The 17,061-nt window shown below is 39.3% G+C and overlaps 1 protein-coding gene across 3 annotated transcripts in view; it reads right to left on the bottom strand.

The window, feature by feature from the left end:
* SCNN1B (sodium channel epithelial 1 subunit beta) overlaps positions 1–17,061 on the bottom strand; it is a gene marked incomplete at its 3' end in the record, with an annotated part of 77,091 nt that overhangs the window by 34,991 nt on the left and 25,039 nt on the right. The window lies entirely within an intron of this gene.

Below are 17,061 nucleotides of genomic sequence, written 5' to 3'. Positions count from 1 at the left end.
TCCGCAACAAGAGAAGCCACCGCAGTGAGAAGCCCGCGCACCGCAACAAAGAGTAGCCCCCGCTCGCCGCAACTAGAGAAAGCCCGCGCACAGCAACAAACACCCAATGCAGCCAAAAATAAATTAAAAATAATGATAATAATAAAATAAATTAAAAAGAAAAAGGCAGAGGACTCTGTACCAGATGAAGGAACAAGATAAAACCCCAGAAAAACAACTAAATGAAGTGGAGATAGGCAACCCTCCAGAAAAAGAATTCAGAATAATGATAGTGAAGATGATCCAGGACCTCGGAAAAAGAAAGGAGGCAAAGATCGAGAAGATGCAAGAAATGTTTACAAAGACCTACAAGGATTAAAGAACAAACACCTAGAAGAATTATAGAACAAACAAACAGAGATGAACAATACAATAATTGAAATGAAAAATACACTAGAAGGAATCAATAGCAGAATAACTGAGGCAGAAGAACGGATAAGTGACCTGCAAGACAGAATGGTGGAATTCACTGCTGTGGAATAAAGAAAAAAGAATGAAAAGAAATGAAGACAGCCTAAGAGACCTCTGGGACAACACTAAACACAACAACATTCGCATTATAGGAGTCCCAGAAAGAGAAGAGAGAGAGAAAGGATCCGAGAAAATATTTGAAGAGATTATAGTTGAAAACTTCCCTAACACGGGAAAGGAAATAGCTACCCAAGTCCAGGAAGTGCAGAGCGTCCCAGGCAGGATAAACACAAGGAGAAACACGCCGAGACACACAGTAATCAAATAGACAAAAATTAAAGACAAAGAAAAATTATTGAAAGCAACAAGGGGAAAATGACAAATAACATACAAGGGAACTCCCATAAGCTTAACAGCTGATTTCTCAGCAGAAACTCTACAAGCCAGAAGGGAGTGGCACGATATATTTAAAGTGATGAAAGGGAAGAACCTACAACCAAGATTACTCTACCCGGCAAGGATCTCATTCAGATTTGACGGACAAATCAAAAGCTTTACAGACAAGCAAAAGCTAAGAGAATTCAGTACCACCAAACCAGCTCTACAACAAATGCTAAAGGAACTTCTCTAAGTGGGAAACACAAGAGAAGGAAAGGACCTACAAAAACAAACCCATAACAATTAAGAAAATGGTCACAGGAACATACATATCGATAATTACCTTAAACGTGAATGGATTAAATGCTCCAAACAAAGACACAGGCTCGCTGAATGGATACAAAAACAAGACCCATATATATGCTGTCACAAGAGACCCACTTCAGACCTAGGGACACACACAGACTGAAAGTGAGGGGATGGAAAAAGATATTCCATGCAGATGGAAATCAAAAGAAAGCTGGAGTAGCAATTCTCATATCAGACAAAATAGACTTTAAAATAAAGACTATTACAAGAGACAAAGAAGGACACTACATAATGATCCAGGGATCAATCCAAGAAGAAGATATAACAATTATAAATATATACACACACAACATAGGAGCACCTCAATATATAAGGCAACTGATAACGGCTATAAAGGAGGAAATCGACAGTAACACAATAATAGTGGGGGACTTTAACACCTCATTTACACCAATGGACAGATCATCCAGACAGAAAATTAATCAGGAAACACAAGCTTTAAATGACACAATAGACCAGATAGATTTAATTGATATTTATAGGACATTCCATCCGAAAACAGGAGATTACACTTTCTTCTCAAGTGCACACGGAACATTCTCCAGGATAGATCACATCCTGGGTCACAAATCAAGCCTCAGTAAATTTAAGAAAACTGAAATCATATCAAGCATCTTTTCTGACCACAACGCTATGAGATTAGAAATCAATTACAGGGAAAAAAACATGAAAAACACAAACACATGGAGGCTAAACAATACATTACTAAATAACCAAGAGATCACTGAAGAAATCAAAGAGGAAATCAAAAAATACCTAGAGAATTACAACGAAAAATTACAAAATTACAACGAAAACACAACGATCCAAAACCTATGTGATGCAGCAAAAGCAGTTGTAAGAGGGAAGTTTATAGCAATACAAGCCTACCTCAAGAAACAAGAAAAATCTCAAATAAACAATCTAACCTTATACCTAGAGGAACTAGAGAAAGAAGAACAAACAAAACCCAAAGTTAGCAGAAGGAAAGAAATCATAAAGATCAGAGCAGAAATAAATGAAATAGAAACAAAGAAAGCAATAGCAAGGATCAATAAAACTAAAAGCTGGTTCTTTAAGAAGATAAACAAATTGATAAACCTTTAGTCAGACTCATCAAGAAAAAGAGGGAGAGGAGTCAAATCAATAAAAGTAGAAATGAAAAAGGAGAAGTTACAATGGACACAGCAGAAATACAAAGTATCCTAAGAGGCTACTATAAGCAATTCTATGCCAATAAAATGGATAACCTGGAAGAAATGGACAAATTTTTAGAAAGGTATAACCTTCCAAGACTGAACCAGGAAGAAATAGAAAATATGAACAGACCAATCACAAGTAATGAAATTGAAACTGTGATTAAAAATCTTCCAACAAACAAAAGCCCAGGACCAGATGGCTTCACAGGTGAATTCTATCAAACATTTAGAGAGAGCTAACACCCATCCTTCTCAAACTCTTCCAAAAATTGCAGAGGAACGAATACGCCCAAACTCATCCTATGCGGCCACCATCACCCTGGTACCAAAACCAGACAAAGATACTACAAAAAAAGAAAACTACAGACCAACATCACTGATGAATATAGATGCAAAAATCCTCAACAAAATACTAGCAAACAGAATCTAACAACATATTAAAAGGATCATACACCATGATCAAGTGTGATTTATCCCAGGATGCAAGGATTCTTCAATATATGCAAATCAATCAATGTGATACACCATATTAACAAACTGAAGAATAAAAACCATATGATCATCTCAACAGATGCAGAAAAAGCTTTTGACAAAATTCAACACCCATTTATGATAAAAACTCTCCAGGAAGTGGGCATAGAGGAAGCCTACCTCAATGTAATAAAGGCCATACACAACAAACGCACAGCAAACATCATTCTCAATGGTGAGAAACTGAAAGCATTTCCTCTAAGATCAGGAATAAGACAAGGATGTCCACTCTCGCCACTATTATTCAACATAGTTTTGGAAGTTTTGGCCACAGCAATCAGAGAAGAAAAAGAAATAAGAGGAATACAAATTGGAAAAGAAGAAGTAAAACTGTCACTGTTTGCAGATGACATGATACTATACATAGAGAATCCAAACATGCCACCAGAAAACTACTAGAGCTAAACAATGAATTTGGTAAAGTAGCAGGATACAAAATTAATGCACAGAAATCTCTTGCATTCCTATACACTATCAATGAAAGATCAGAATGAGAAATTAAGGAAACAATCCCATTCACCATTGCAACAAAAAGAATAAAATACCTAAGAATAAACCTACCTAAGGAGGTAAAAGACCTGTACTCAGAAAACTATAAGACACTGATGAAAGAAATCAAAGATGACACAAACAGATGGAGAGATATACCATGTTCTTGGGTTGGAAGAATCAATATTGTGAAAATGACTGTACTACCCAAAGCAATCTACAGATTCAATACAATCCCAATCAAATGACCAGTGGCATTTTTTTTTTACAGAACTAGAACAAAAAGTCTTAAATTTGTATGGAGACACAAAAGACCCCGAATAGCCAAAGCCGTCTTGAGGGAAAAAAAGCGGAGCTGGAGGACACAGACTCCCTGACTTCAGACTATACCACAAACTACAGTAATCAAGACAATATGGTACTGGCACAAAAACAGAAATATAGATCAATGGAACAGGACAGAAAGTCCAGAGATAAACCCATGCACCTATGGTCAAGTAATCTATGACAAAGGAGGCAAGGATATACAATGGAGAAAAGACAGTCTCTTCAGTAAGTGGTGCTGGGAAAACTGGACAGCTATATGTAAAAGAATGAAATTAGAACACTCCCTAACACCATACACAAAAATAAACTCAAAATGGATTAGAGACCTAAATGTAAGACTGGACACTATAAAACTCTTAGAGGAAAACATAGAAAGAACACTCTTTGACATAAGTCACAGCAAGATCTTTTTTGACCCACCTCCTAGAGTAATGGAAATAAAAACAAAAATAAACAAATGGGATCTAATGAAACTTACTTTTGCCAAGCAAAGGAAACTGCAAACAAGATGAAAAGACAACCCTCAGAATGGGAGAAAATATTTGCAAACAGCTCATGCAGCTCATATTAAAAAAACAAACAACCCAATCAGAAAATGGGCAGAAGACCTAAATAGACATTTCTCCAAAGAAGACATACATTTCTCCAAGAAGCACATGAAAAGCTGTGCTCAACTTACAAAATTCAACATCACTAATTATTAGAGAAATTCAAATCAAAACTACAATGAGGTATCACCTCACACCAGTTAGAATGGGCATCTGTTGCACTGTTGGTGGGAACGTCAACTGATACAGCCACTATGGAGAACAGTATGGAGGTTCCTTAAAAAACTAAAAATCGAATTACCATATGACCCAGCAATCCCACTCCTGGGCATATACCCAGAGAAAACCATAATTCAAAAAGACACATGCACCCCAATGTTCACTGCAGCACTATTTACAATAGCCAGGTCATGGAAGCAACCTAAATGCCCACCGACAGACAAATGGATAAAGAAGATGTGGTAACATACAATGGAGTATTACTCAGCCATAAAAAGGAACGAAACTGGGTCATTTGCAGAGACGTGGATGGCCCTAGAGACTGTCCTACAGAGTGAAATAAGTCAGAAAGAGAAAAACAAATATTGTATATTAACGCATATATGTGGAACCTAGAAAAATGGTACAGATGAACTGGTTTGCAGGGAAGAAATAGAGACACAGATGTAGAGAACAAACGTATGGACACCAAGGGGGGAAAGTGGCAGGGGAGGTGGTGGTGGTGGTGGGATGAATTGGAAGACTGGGATTGCCATATATGCACTAATATGTATAAAATAGATACCTAATAAGAACCTGCTGTATAAAAAATAAATAAAATAAAATTCAAAAAAAAAGAAATAGGTTTAAAGAAAATTATTAATTACAAACAATAGTAATACATGCAACAAAAACTGTGACAATGGTAGGCAAATAACAGACGTTTGCTGAGTACTGCCTTATCTCCTAACTAGTTTGGGACATTAGCCAAGTTAAAATCAGTAAGTCCTATAAACCACTCTATGTTGTTCTTGTCAGGTTTCACCACCAGGGTGATAGATGGTCTGTGTTTGGAATGTATACACAGCTTGTGTAGAAAGGTGTGAATCAGCTTACGGCTTAAACCAACCCAAGTAAGCCAAGTGGAGACTGAGTCCAGGTATGGAAGAGAGTCATGCTTCGAGAGTCCCAGATCACTATCTACAACTTGACCCCGAACTTGTGGAGAACATTCCTGGCAGCAAATGCAGAAACAATAAATGTTGTGTACAACCGTTTCTGTTTTCTTATAAGAGAAAATATCTGCTCACTTTCAGAGATAAATTGTACCTGAGATTTGACTCAGTGTCCTGGGGGGAAGGATAATGGGAACCAAGTCGAGACTGAGTCCACGTATGGACTTCGAGGGGCTGCAAATGGATGACCCATGAGCTGTATCGGATTTGCAAAAGTTTTTGTTGTTGTTAGCACAGTTTTTTTTTTTTTTTCTGTGTGAAGCTGAATTTATTTCATATCCTCCAAGCAAAATAGTATTTTCCAACACAATAAATACCAAAACAGATACGGCAATATATTAAACAAGACATTAAAGAGATTTGGTGAAAATAAAAACCAATGCCACTTTTTTCATTAAATTTTTGCGGGTTTGAAAAAGATTTTTTTTTAACATCTTTATTGGAGTATAATTGCTTTACAATGGTGTGTTAGTTTCTGCTTTATAACAAAGTGAATCAGCTATACATATACATATATCCCCATATCTCTTCCCTCTTGCGTCTCCCTCCCTCCCACCCTCCCTATCCCACCCCTCTAGGTGGTCACAAAGCACCGAGCTGATCTCTCTGTGCTATGCAGCTGCTTCCCACTAGCTACGTATTTTACTTTTGGTAGTGTATATATGTCCATGCCACTCTCTCAATCTGTCCCAGCTTACCCTTCCCCCTCCCCGTGTCCTCAAGTCCATTCTCTAGTACGTCTGCGTCTTTATTCCTGACCTGCCCCTAGGTTCTTCATGACCTTTTTTTTTTTTTTTTAGATTCCATATATATGTGTTAGCATACAGTACTTGTTTTTCTCTTTCTGACTTACTTCACTCTGTAGGACAGACTCTAGGTCCATCCACCTCACTACAAATAACTCAATTTTGTTTTCTTTTTATGGCTGAGTAATAGCTATCAGGTACATATGCCACATCCTCTCTATCCATTCATCTGTCGATGGACACCCACGTTGCTTCCATGTCCTGGCTATTGTAAATAGAGCTGCAATGAACACTGTAGCATAGTATTTTTTAAAATATAATTTCCTTTTGTAAATAACAGCTTTATTGAGATAGAATTCACATACCATATAACTCATCCACTTAAAGTGTAGATTCAGTGGATTTTAGTATATTCACAGGTTGTTCAGCCATCACTACAGTACATTTTAAAACACTTTCATCTCCTCCGAAAGAAACTCTGTACCCATTACCAGTCACTTCTCACTCCTTCCTCTACCCTCCCCCACCCCAGGCAATCACTAATCTATTTTCTGTCTCTATAGATTGCCTATTCTGGACATTTCATATAAATTTCACATACATATATTATGTGATCTTTTGTGACTGGTTTTTCACTTTGCGTAATGTTTTCAAGGTTCCTCCATGTTGTAGCATGCATCACTACTTCATTCCTTTTTATTGCCAAATAATATTCCATATTATGGCTACATCACTCTTTATTTATTCATTCATCAATTGATGGACATTTGAATTGTTTTTACTTTTTGGCTATTATGAATAATACTGCGGTGAACAATCATGTACAAGTTTTTGTGTGGACATATGTTTTCCTTTCTCTTGGGTATATACCTAGGAGTGGATATACCAACTGGACCATATGGTAATTCTATGTTTAACCTTTGTAAGAACTGCCAGACTGTTTTCCAAAATGGCTGAACTATTTCACAATTCCACCAGCAGGGTATGAGGGTTCCAATGTCTCCACATTCTCTATAACACTTGTTATTATCCATTAATATAGTAGATGTGAACTGCCATCTTACTCTGGTTTTCATTAGCATTTCCTGATACCTAATGATGTTAAACATCTTTTCATGTGCTTATTGGCTATTATATCCATTATATGGCCAATATATCTTCTCTCAAGAAATATCTATTCAAATTCTTTGCTTATTTTTTAATTGGGTTATTTGGCTTTTTATTATTAAGTTGTAAGAGTTATTTATATATTCTATATACAAGTCCCTTTTCAGATATAGGGTTTGCAAAAATATTCTCCCATTCTGTGGATCATATTTTCATTTTCTTGATGGTGCCCTTTGAAACACAAAAATGTTTAATTTTGATGGTGCTCAACTTGTCTATATTTCTTTTGTTGTTTATGATTTGGTGTCATATCTAAGAATTCATTGCCTAATTCAAGGTCATAAAGATTTATTCCTATGATTTATTCTAAGAGTTTTATGGTTTTAGCTCTTACATTTAGGTCTTTGATCCAGTTTGAATTAATTTTTGTATATGGTGTGAGGTAGGGGTTCAGTTTCATTCTTTTGCATGAGGATAACCACTTGTCCCAACACCAAGACTATTCTTTCCCCTATTTAATTGTCTTGGTGCCCTTGGTGATTTTAAAAATATATATTTAATTTAAAGAAAACCTGAATAAATGAAGAGATATAACATATTCCTGGATCAGAAGACTCAATGTGGTTAAGATGTCAATTAACCTCAAATCAGTCTCTAGAGTTAATTCAATCTCAACCAAAATCCCAGCAGACAGCGTGTAGAAGTTGACAAGCCAATTCTAAATAGTATATGGAAAAGTAAAAAAACTAAAATAGAAAAAAAAAACTTTTGAAAAAGAAGAGCAAAATTGAAGGATTTATACTGATATCAAGACTTACTATCAAGTATAATAATCAGAACAGTGTAATACTGGTGTGATGATGGACATATTAATCAGTGGGATACGATAGAGTCCAGAAATAGACCTACAAAGGTGCCAAGGTAATTCATGCAGAAAGGATAGTCGTTTCAACAGAACATGCTGGAACAATGGATATCCATATAAGAAAAAGGAATCTCAACTCCTATCTCACACTAGATACCAAAGTTAACTTGAAATGGATCAGGGACCTAAACACAAGAGCTAAAACTGTAAAACATCCAGAAGAAAGTATAAGAGAAAACTCTGTGCGATCCTGGGGCGGGCAAAAGGCCTTTTAGATAGAACACCAAAATCATGAATAATAAAAGGAAAAAAAAAGAACTGTCCTTTAGTAAAATGAAATCTTCTGCTCTTCAAAACACTGTTAAGAAAATGAAAGAGCAAGTCACTGGGAGAAAATCCTTGTAGTAGTATGACTGACAAAGAATTTGTATGCAGAATACATAAACAAGCCTTGCAACTCAGTAATAAGACAAACAACCCAACGCCCGCAATAAAGGGCAGAAGATTTAAAAACACACTTCATAAAAGAGGATAGATGAATGGCTCATAAGCACATGAAAAGACGCCTAACATCATTAGTCACTGGGAAAATGCAAATATAAACCACAAGGAGATACCATTTCCCACCCACTAGAAGGACTGACAGTATCTAGTGTTGGCGAAGATGTGAGGCAATCAGAACTCTCCTACACGACTGGATGGAATGCAAAACGGTGCAGTCACTTTGGAAAACAGTTTGGCAGGTTCTCATAAAGTTAAATGGGTCCTTATTATATGACCTTTCAGGTCCACTCTTATTTATCCAAGAGAACTGAAAACATATTTTCACACAAAGGTGTGTACATATATACTCACAGCAACCTTATTCATTAATAATCCCAAACTGGAAACAAGCAAGTGTCCACCAACAGGTGAGTAAATAAACAAATTGTAGCATTTCCATACCATGGAATACTATTCAGCAATAAAAGGAACCAACTATTGATACATACAACAACATGGATGGATATTTTTTTTAAAAGCCATTATTCTGGGCTTCCCTGGTGGCGCAGTGGCTGAGAGTCTGCCTGCTGATGCAGGGGACACGGGTTCGTGCCCCGGTCTGGGAAGATCCCACATGCTGTAGAGCGGCTGGGCCCGTGAGCCATGGCCGCTGAGCCTGCGCGTCCGGAGCCTGTGCTCTGCAACGGGAGAGGCCACAACAGTGAGAGGCCCGCGTACCGCAAAAAAAAAAAAAAAAAAAAAAGCCATTATTCTGAGTAAAAGAAGCTAGACACAAAAAAGTACATAAGATATGACTTCATTTACATGAAGCCCTGGGAAAGACATAACTAATCTATAGTGACAGAAAGCAGATCAGCGATTTCCTGTGCTTGATGTGAATAGTGGATCGACTGGAACGGTACATAAGGGAACCTTTTGGAGGTGACGCAAATATTCTGTCTTGAGTGAGATGGTGGTTAATTAGACGTATGCATTTATAAAAACTCATTAAATGCTATACTTGAAATGGATGTATTTAATTGTCGATAAATTACATCTAAATAAAGTTTTAACAAAACACTTAAATCCACTGCCATCTCAAAATTATGCAAGTTCACATTTTTTAAAAATCTAGATTTTCTTCAATTTTTGAAAAATCAGAAAGATCTGATAATTGTCCCCACATGGCAGTTTCTGCTCGAAATGACTAGTGGCTGCCCTCCTTAGATGGAGACTGTGCTTCCCCAGTTCACCCCAATTCTCCCCATTCTCTATTTTCTTATCCTCAGCCCACTTCACTCGTTTTTTAATTCAGGCCTTGGCTTATGCGGACATCTGACTTTGTGACCCCTATAAATTACAGGTCAGATACTTTCATTAAAATCCCCTGTATTTATTTTTGCAGCAAAACCTCAATTATCCAAGGTAATCAGGGAATAAGAGTTCTGGGTAGCTGGATTTTTATAGTTAATTGAAGGTTAACCTGAAAATGGGTTGGACTCTGGTTATTGAAAAATCTTTCACGTTTCTTCCTTGTTAGCCCCAGAGCATGACTGACTCTTTGTTCTTGAAAACTTAGTCAGGTCAGAGCCATTGATGGGGCTCACTGTAGCAGGCTGGAGATGGTGAAGGAGAGTTTTAGGGGGGCAGTCAGAATCTCCCCAGGGACCAGGACATATCCTGGACATCATTTCTACTTAGAAATGCAAATGTGTGCATTCCAGACGCCTAGATTCTGGTCTCTAAATACCATTCTCGGCTAAAGGGAACCAGGGCTTCTTAGAAAAATGGCTGATACGAGTTTTGGTGCAGGAAATGTACAAGATGAGCCTGAGCTCTCTCACCATACCAGAAAGCAAAGAAAGCTATCAAAGACTACTGGGTCGGTCAAAAGGACTCCTTGAAGGGATTCTTACTGGCAAAGATGGGACAATTTGAGCATCATTTAAAAAAAAAAATTACCAATGGCATTTTTTACAGAACTAGAACAATAAATCTTAAGATTTTTATGGAGACACAAAAGACCCCGAATAGCCAAAGCAATCTTGAGAAAGAAAAACGGAGCTGGAGGAATCAGACTCCCTGACTTCAGACTATACTACAAAGGTACAGTAAGCAAGACAATATGGTACTGGCACAAAAACAGAAATATAGATCAATGGAACAGGATAGAAAGCCCAGAAATAAACCCATGCACATATGGACACCTTATCTTTGATAAAGGTGGCAGGAATGTACAGTGGAGAAAGGACAGCCTCTTCAATAAGTGGTGCTGGGAAAACTGGACAGGTACATGTAAAAGTATGACATTAGATCACTCCCTAACACCATACACAAAAATAAGCTCAAAATGGATTAAAGACCTAAATATAAGGCCAGAAACTATCAAACTCTTAGAGGAAAACATAGGCAGAACACTCTATGACATAAATCACAGCAAGATCCTTTCTGACCCACCTCCTAGAGTAATGGAAATAAAAACAAAAATAAACAAATGGGACCTAATGAAACTTCAAAGCTTTTGCACAGCAAAGGAAACCATAAACAAGACCAAAAGACAACCCTCAGAATGGGAGAAAATATTTGCAAATGAAGCAACCGACAAAGGATTAATCTCCAAAATTTACAAGCAGCTCATGCAGCTCAATAACAAAAAAACAAACAACCCAATCCAAAAATGGGCAGAAGACCTAAATAGACATTTCTCCAAAGAAGATATACAGACTGCCAACAAACACATGAAAGAATGCTCAACATCATTAATCATTAGAGAAATGCAAATCAAAACTACAATGAGATATCATCTCACACCGGTCAGAATGGCCATCATCAAAAAATCTAGAAACAATAAATGCTGGAGAGGGTGTGGAGAAAAGGGAACACTCTTGCACTGCTGGTGGGAATGTGAATTGGTTCAGCCACTATGGAGAACAGTATGGAGGTTCCTTAAAAAACTACAAATAGAACTACCATATGACCCAGCAATCCCACTACTGGGCATATACCCCGAGAAAACCGAAATTCAAAAAGAGTCATGTACCAAAATGTTCACTGCAGCTCTATTTACAATAGCCCGGAGATGGAAACAACCTAAGTGCCCATCATCGGATGAATGGATAAAGAAGATGTGGCACGTATATACAATGGAATATTACTCAGCCATAAAAAGAAACGAAATTGAGCTATTTGTAATGAGGTGGATAGACCTAGAGTCTGTCATACACAGTGAAGCAAGTCAGAAAGAAAAAGACAAATACCGTATGCTAACACATATATATGGAATTTAAGAAAAAAAAAATGTCATGAAGAACCTAGGGGTAAGGCAGGAATAAAGACGCAGACCTCCTAGAGAACGGACTTGAGGTTATGGGGAGGGGGAAGGGTGAGCTGTGACGGGGCGAGAGAGAGTCATGGACATATACACACTAACAAACGTAGTAAGGTAGATAGCTAGTGGGAAGCAGCCGCATGGCACAGGGATATTGGCTCGGTGCTTTGTGACAGCCTGGAGGGGTGGGATAGGGAGGGTTGGAGGGAGGGAGACGCAAGAGGGAAGAGATATGGGAACATATGTATATGTATAACTGATTCACTTTGTTATAAAGCAGAAACTAACACACCATTGTAAAGCAATTATACCCCAATAAAGATGTTAAAAAAAATAAAAATAAAAAAATAAACAAATGGGACTTTATGAAACTTAAAAGCTTTTGCACAGCAAAGGAAACTATGAACAAGATGAAAAGACAACCCTCAGAATGGGAGAAAATATTTGCAAATGAATCAATGGACAAAGGATTAATCTCCAAAATATATAAACAGCTTATACAGCTCAGTATTAAAAAAACAAATAACCCAATCAAAAAATGGGCAGAAGACCTAAACAGACATCTCTCCAAAGAAGACATACAGATGGCAAAGAGGCACATGAAAAGCTGCTCAACATCAATAATTATTAGAGAAATGCAAATCAAACCTACAGTGAGGTATCACCTCATACTGGTTAGAATGGGCATCATCAGAAAATCTACAAACAATAAGTGCTGGAGAGGGTGTGGAGAAAAAGGAACCCTCGTGCACTGTTGGTGGGAATGCAAATTGACACAGCCACTGTGGAGAACAGTATGGAGGTTCCTTAAAAAGCTAAAAATAGAATTACCATATGACCCAGCAATCCCACTCCTAGGCATATATATGCAGAGAAAACCATAATTCAAAAAGACACATGCACCCAAATGTTCATTGCAGCACTATTTACAATAACCAGGTCATGGAAGCAACCTAAACGCCCATCGACAGATGAATGGATAAAGAAGATGTGATACCTATATACAATGGAGTATTGCTCAGCCATAAAAAGGAACGAAATTGGGTCATTTGCAGAGACGTGGATGGACCTAGAGACTGTCCTACAGAGTGAAGTAAGTCAGAAAGAGAAAAACAAATATCGTATATTAACGCATATATGTGGAATCTAGAAAAATGGTACAGATGAACCGGTTTACAAGGTAGAAATAGAGACACAGATGTAGAGAACAAATGTATGGACACCAAGCGGGGAAAGCGGGTGGGGGGGCGGTGGTGGGATGAACTGGAAGATTGGGATTGACATGTATACACTAATATGCATAAAATGGATGACTAATAAGAACCTGCTGTATAAAAAAATAAATAAAATTTTTTAAAAAGCATGCGATTAATTGAAACATATTAAATACATTAAAAATCCATGAGTTCATAATAATACTGAAAAATGGGAGTAAGTAGAACATTAATGTTATTAATAAATGTGTCATTAAGAGATGGGCCTCATACAGGTTGTTGTACCTGTATTTGGAGCACTAGCAGCTATTATGTTCAATAAATTCCTTACTTTACTGCAAGCGTCTGTAAAGTTGAAAAGCCAGCCTGTTTTTGTATGGCCCTCTGGTTAATAATGGTTTTTATGTTTTCAAAGAGTTGTAAAGAAAAAAAAATGAATACGCAGTGTTTATGGCCCACAAAGCCTTAACTATTAACTATACCTGGCCCTTTGCAGAAAAAGTTTGTCTAAACCTGATTTACTGTGTCCTATATATTTGCATTAAATAAGAAAAAAATCCTTAAAATATGTTTTCAAATAAGTATTTGTAAGTTTGATTTTGTTATTTGCCCCCCCAAAATACCTGCTAATTCAATGTTTCCCAGACATCAATCATTTGCATACCACCTTCACGATTTTTGCTAAATCCCGATAGCCCTTGTATCATTATTCACTTAATATATAACATCATCTGAACTCGTCTTTTTTGCTTAAAAAAATTCACCCTCATCCTAAGCAACACTATGCCGGTGAATAAGTTTGATGTGCTAAGCCATTTTTTTCTTAAGACATATTAAAATAATTCCACGATTGAATAAAGGGTTCCTCTCAAAAGATTTAAAACCATCTTCCTTATGATCCTTGAGGAAATTCTCTGTTAATTGTTTTCGCCCACTTGAAGCACACAACCTCTATCAAGCATTTCCTCCTGCGTTTTCATGACAGCCTTTCAAGAAAGTTCGGGTAGCCAGAATTATGCCCATCTCACAGAGAAGGTAACCAGAGCACAAAGGCACTTCCTCACGGCCACAGTGAGTCAGGCAGATCTGGAAACAGAAACCAGGTCCCTTGGCTTCCAGCCACCTCTTACCGACAAGCCTGATGGGACATGTGGCCTCTTGCTCCTGATCTGGTGGGTGCTGGGGAAGTCTGCAGGGTAGCAATAGGCTCCACCTCCTCTGTGTGCACATATGCACCTCCTTTGACCAAGGCTGTGGTTCCTGGGCCTCCAGGGGTCCTCCCATAAAGCCAAATGCAGTGTGACTGGTAAGACCTTAAAAAAGTGGCTCCCAGGGGGGTGGGGGAAAGGGCAGAATAGGGTAAGAGGATTAAAAGGTACAAACTACTAGGTATAAAATAGATAAGATACAAGGATGTGCAGCACAGGGAATATAGCCAATGTTTTATAATAGCTTTATATGGAGTGTATAGTCCATAAAAATATTGAATCAGGATGCTGTACACCTGAACCTAATTTAATAAGGTAAGTCAACTATACTTCAATAAAAAAAAAAGTGGCTCCCTCCAGTCCTCCAGGAGAGGAGACACAGTGGTCTTATTTGAGCTGCTCAGAGATGAAGAGTGCTGCCAAGGTATACCATTAAGTGAGAGAGAAGAAAGGGCAGAACCATATATAAAGCTGGTATGCATTTGTGTTCAAAAACAAAAAAGGGCTTCCCTGGTGGCGCAGTGGTTAAGAATCTGCCTCCCGATGCAGGGGACACGGGTTCGAGCCCTGGTCCGGGAAGATCCCACATGTCGCGGAGCAACTAAGCCCGTGTGCCACAACTACCGAGCCTCCGCTCTAGAGCCTGCGAGCCACAACTACTGAGCTTGAGTGCCACAGCTACTGAAGCCCGCGTGCCCTAAAGCCCATGCTCCGCAACAAGAGAAGCCACTGCAATGAGAAGCCCGCGCACCGCAATGAAGAGTAGCCCCAGCTCCCCGCAACTAGAGAACGCCCGCGTGCAGCAATGAAGACCCAATGCAGCATAATTAAATAAACAAATAATTAAAAAAACAAAAAAAGGAAAACAGCATAGAGATATTTAGTTGTGTGTGCATAGCCCATCTCCAAGGGGCCAGACACCAAAGGGCTGACATAAGCTGCCTTCAAGAAGGGGAACTGGGTGCTGGGGGCACAGGCACGGAACGAGACTTTTAAAAATGAGTTACTCCTTTGGCACCTTTTGTATTTTGGACCATTTCAATGTTTAATCTATTCATTTATTCAGTCAGGAAATATTTACAAAGCACCTACTGTGTGCTCAGCACTGTTCTAGGCACCCAGCATCCCTCAGTAAGAAGTCCCTGCCTTTGTGTAGCCTACACGCTCCCAGGAGACAGAAAAAAAAATTTAAAAAAGCAATTTTAAAATTTATGCTGATTGAAGTGAAAAAAATATCTGCACGGCAACCATTCGATTCGCAAAGATGAAAACATTTTGTAATACCAGGTATTACAAAGCACACCTTTACATGCCAATGGGGTTTAAGTTGGTGCAGTCACTGCAGAGTAGTTTGGCAGTCTCTATTGCATTTAATATTTATTGATTTATTTTTAAAATATATTTTATTTATTTATTTGGTTGCGCCGGGTCTTAGTTGCGGCAGGCGGGCTTCTTAGTTGTGGCTCACGGGCTCCTTAGCAGCAGGTCGCTGGCTCCTTAGTTGTGGCATGCATATGGGATCTAGTTCCCTGACCAGGGATGGAACCCGGACCCCTGCATTGGGAGCACGGAGTCTTAACCACTGCGCCACCAGGGAAGTCCCTTTTTATTTTTTATTAAAAAAATTTTTTTGGCCACACTGCGCAGCTTGAGGGATCCTAGTTCCCTAACCAGGGATCGAACCCAGGCTCCTGGCAGTGAAAGTGCTGAGTCCTAACCACTGGACCAGGGAACTCCCCCTATTGCATTTATTTATAGTTTTTTTTTTTTTTTTTTTTTGGTACGCGGACTTCTCACTGTTGTGGCCTCTCCCGTTGCGGAGCACAGGCTCTGGACGTGCAGGTTCAGTGGCCATGGCTCACGGGCCTAGCCGCTCCGCGGCATGTGGGATCTTCCCGGACTGGGGCACGAACCCGTGTCCCCTGAATCGGCAGGCGGACTCTCAACCACTGCGCCACCAGGGAAGCCCCCCCTATTGCATTTAAAATGTGACAGCCAGGACCCAACAGTTCCACTTCTTGGGCATGTGTCCCTAGGTGCCTGTGTGCATGGGTGCTTGCGCGAGTGTGTGCGTGAGCATGTGTACGTGTGTGCGCACGCGTGCAGGTACGCACAGGAAGGATGGTGACTGCAACACTGTAATACCCTCAAACTAGAAACAACCTCAGTGCCCAGAATGAAAGGCTGCTGGAGGGTGGATAGGGTGTCAACTGCTCTCCACGAGAGCTATGGGAGCAAAGCAAGGAAGTGCAGTCCCAACAGGTGTGCCGGAGTCAGTGCTTCCGGTGAGCTGAGGTGTTGGTGCCCTTGGCCTTTGGGTGGCAGGCGTGGGCTGGGGCAGCAGGAACATCCGCCGCCCCCCTCCCCCCATCGCTGGCAGGCACGAGCCAGCCGTCTTGACCCTTCACCTTAATGCTTGATACAAACATACCCATTCTCTATCTTCCATGACGTGAGAGGTTGGAAAGCACTGGTTTAGAAGCGCTTTCATGTTCATTCTAGCCCCGAAATGCTAAGAATGCATGGCTCTGTACTGCAGAGGTCACGTCCAAGTCCTTGCCCTCCTCCTCCTCTACGGTGTCGAGGCAGTGACCACACTCTGCACCCTGTGTAGATGTCCTTTGGG

Source organism: Stenella coeruleoalba (assembly GCF_951394435.1).
Source record: "Stenella coeruleoalba genome assembly, chromosome: 15".
In the NCBI taxonomy this organism is placed as follows: domain Eukaryota; kingdom Metazoa; phylum Chordata; class Mammalia; order Artiodactyla; family Delphinidae; genus Stenella; species Stenella coeruleoalba.
The sequence above is the reverse complement of the archived record's forward strand: the minus strand, read 5'-3'. Positions and strand labels throughout refer to the sequence as shown.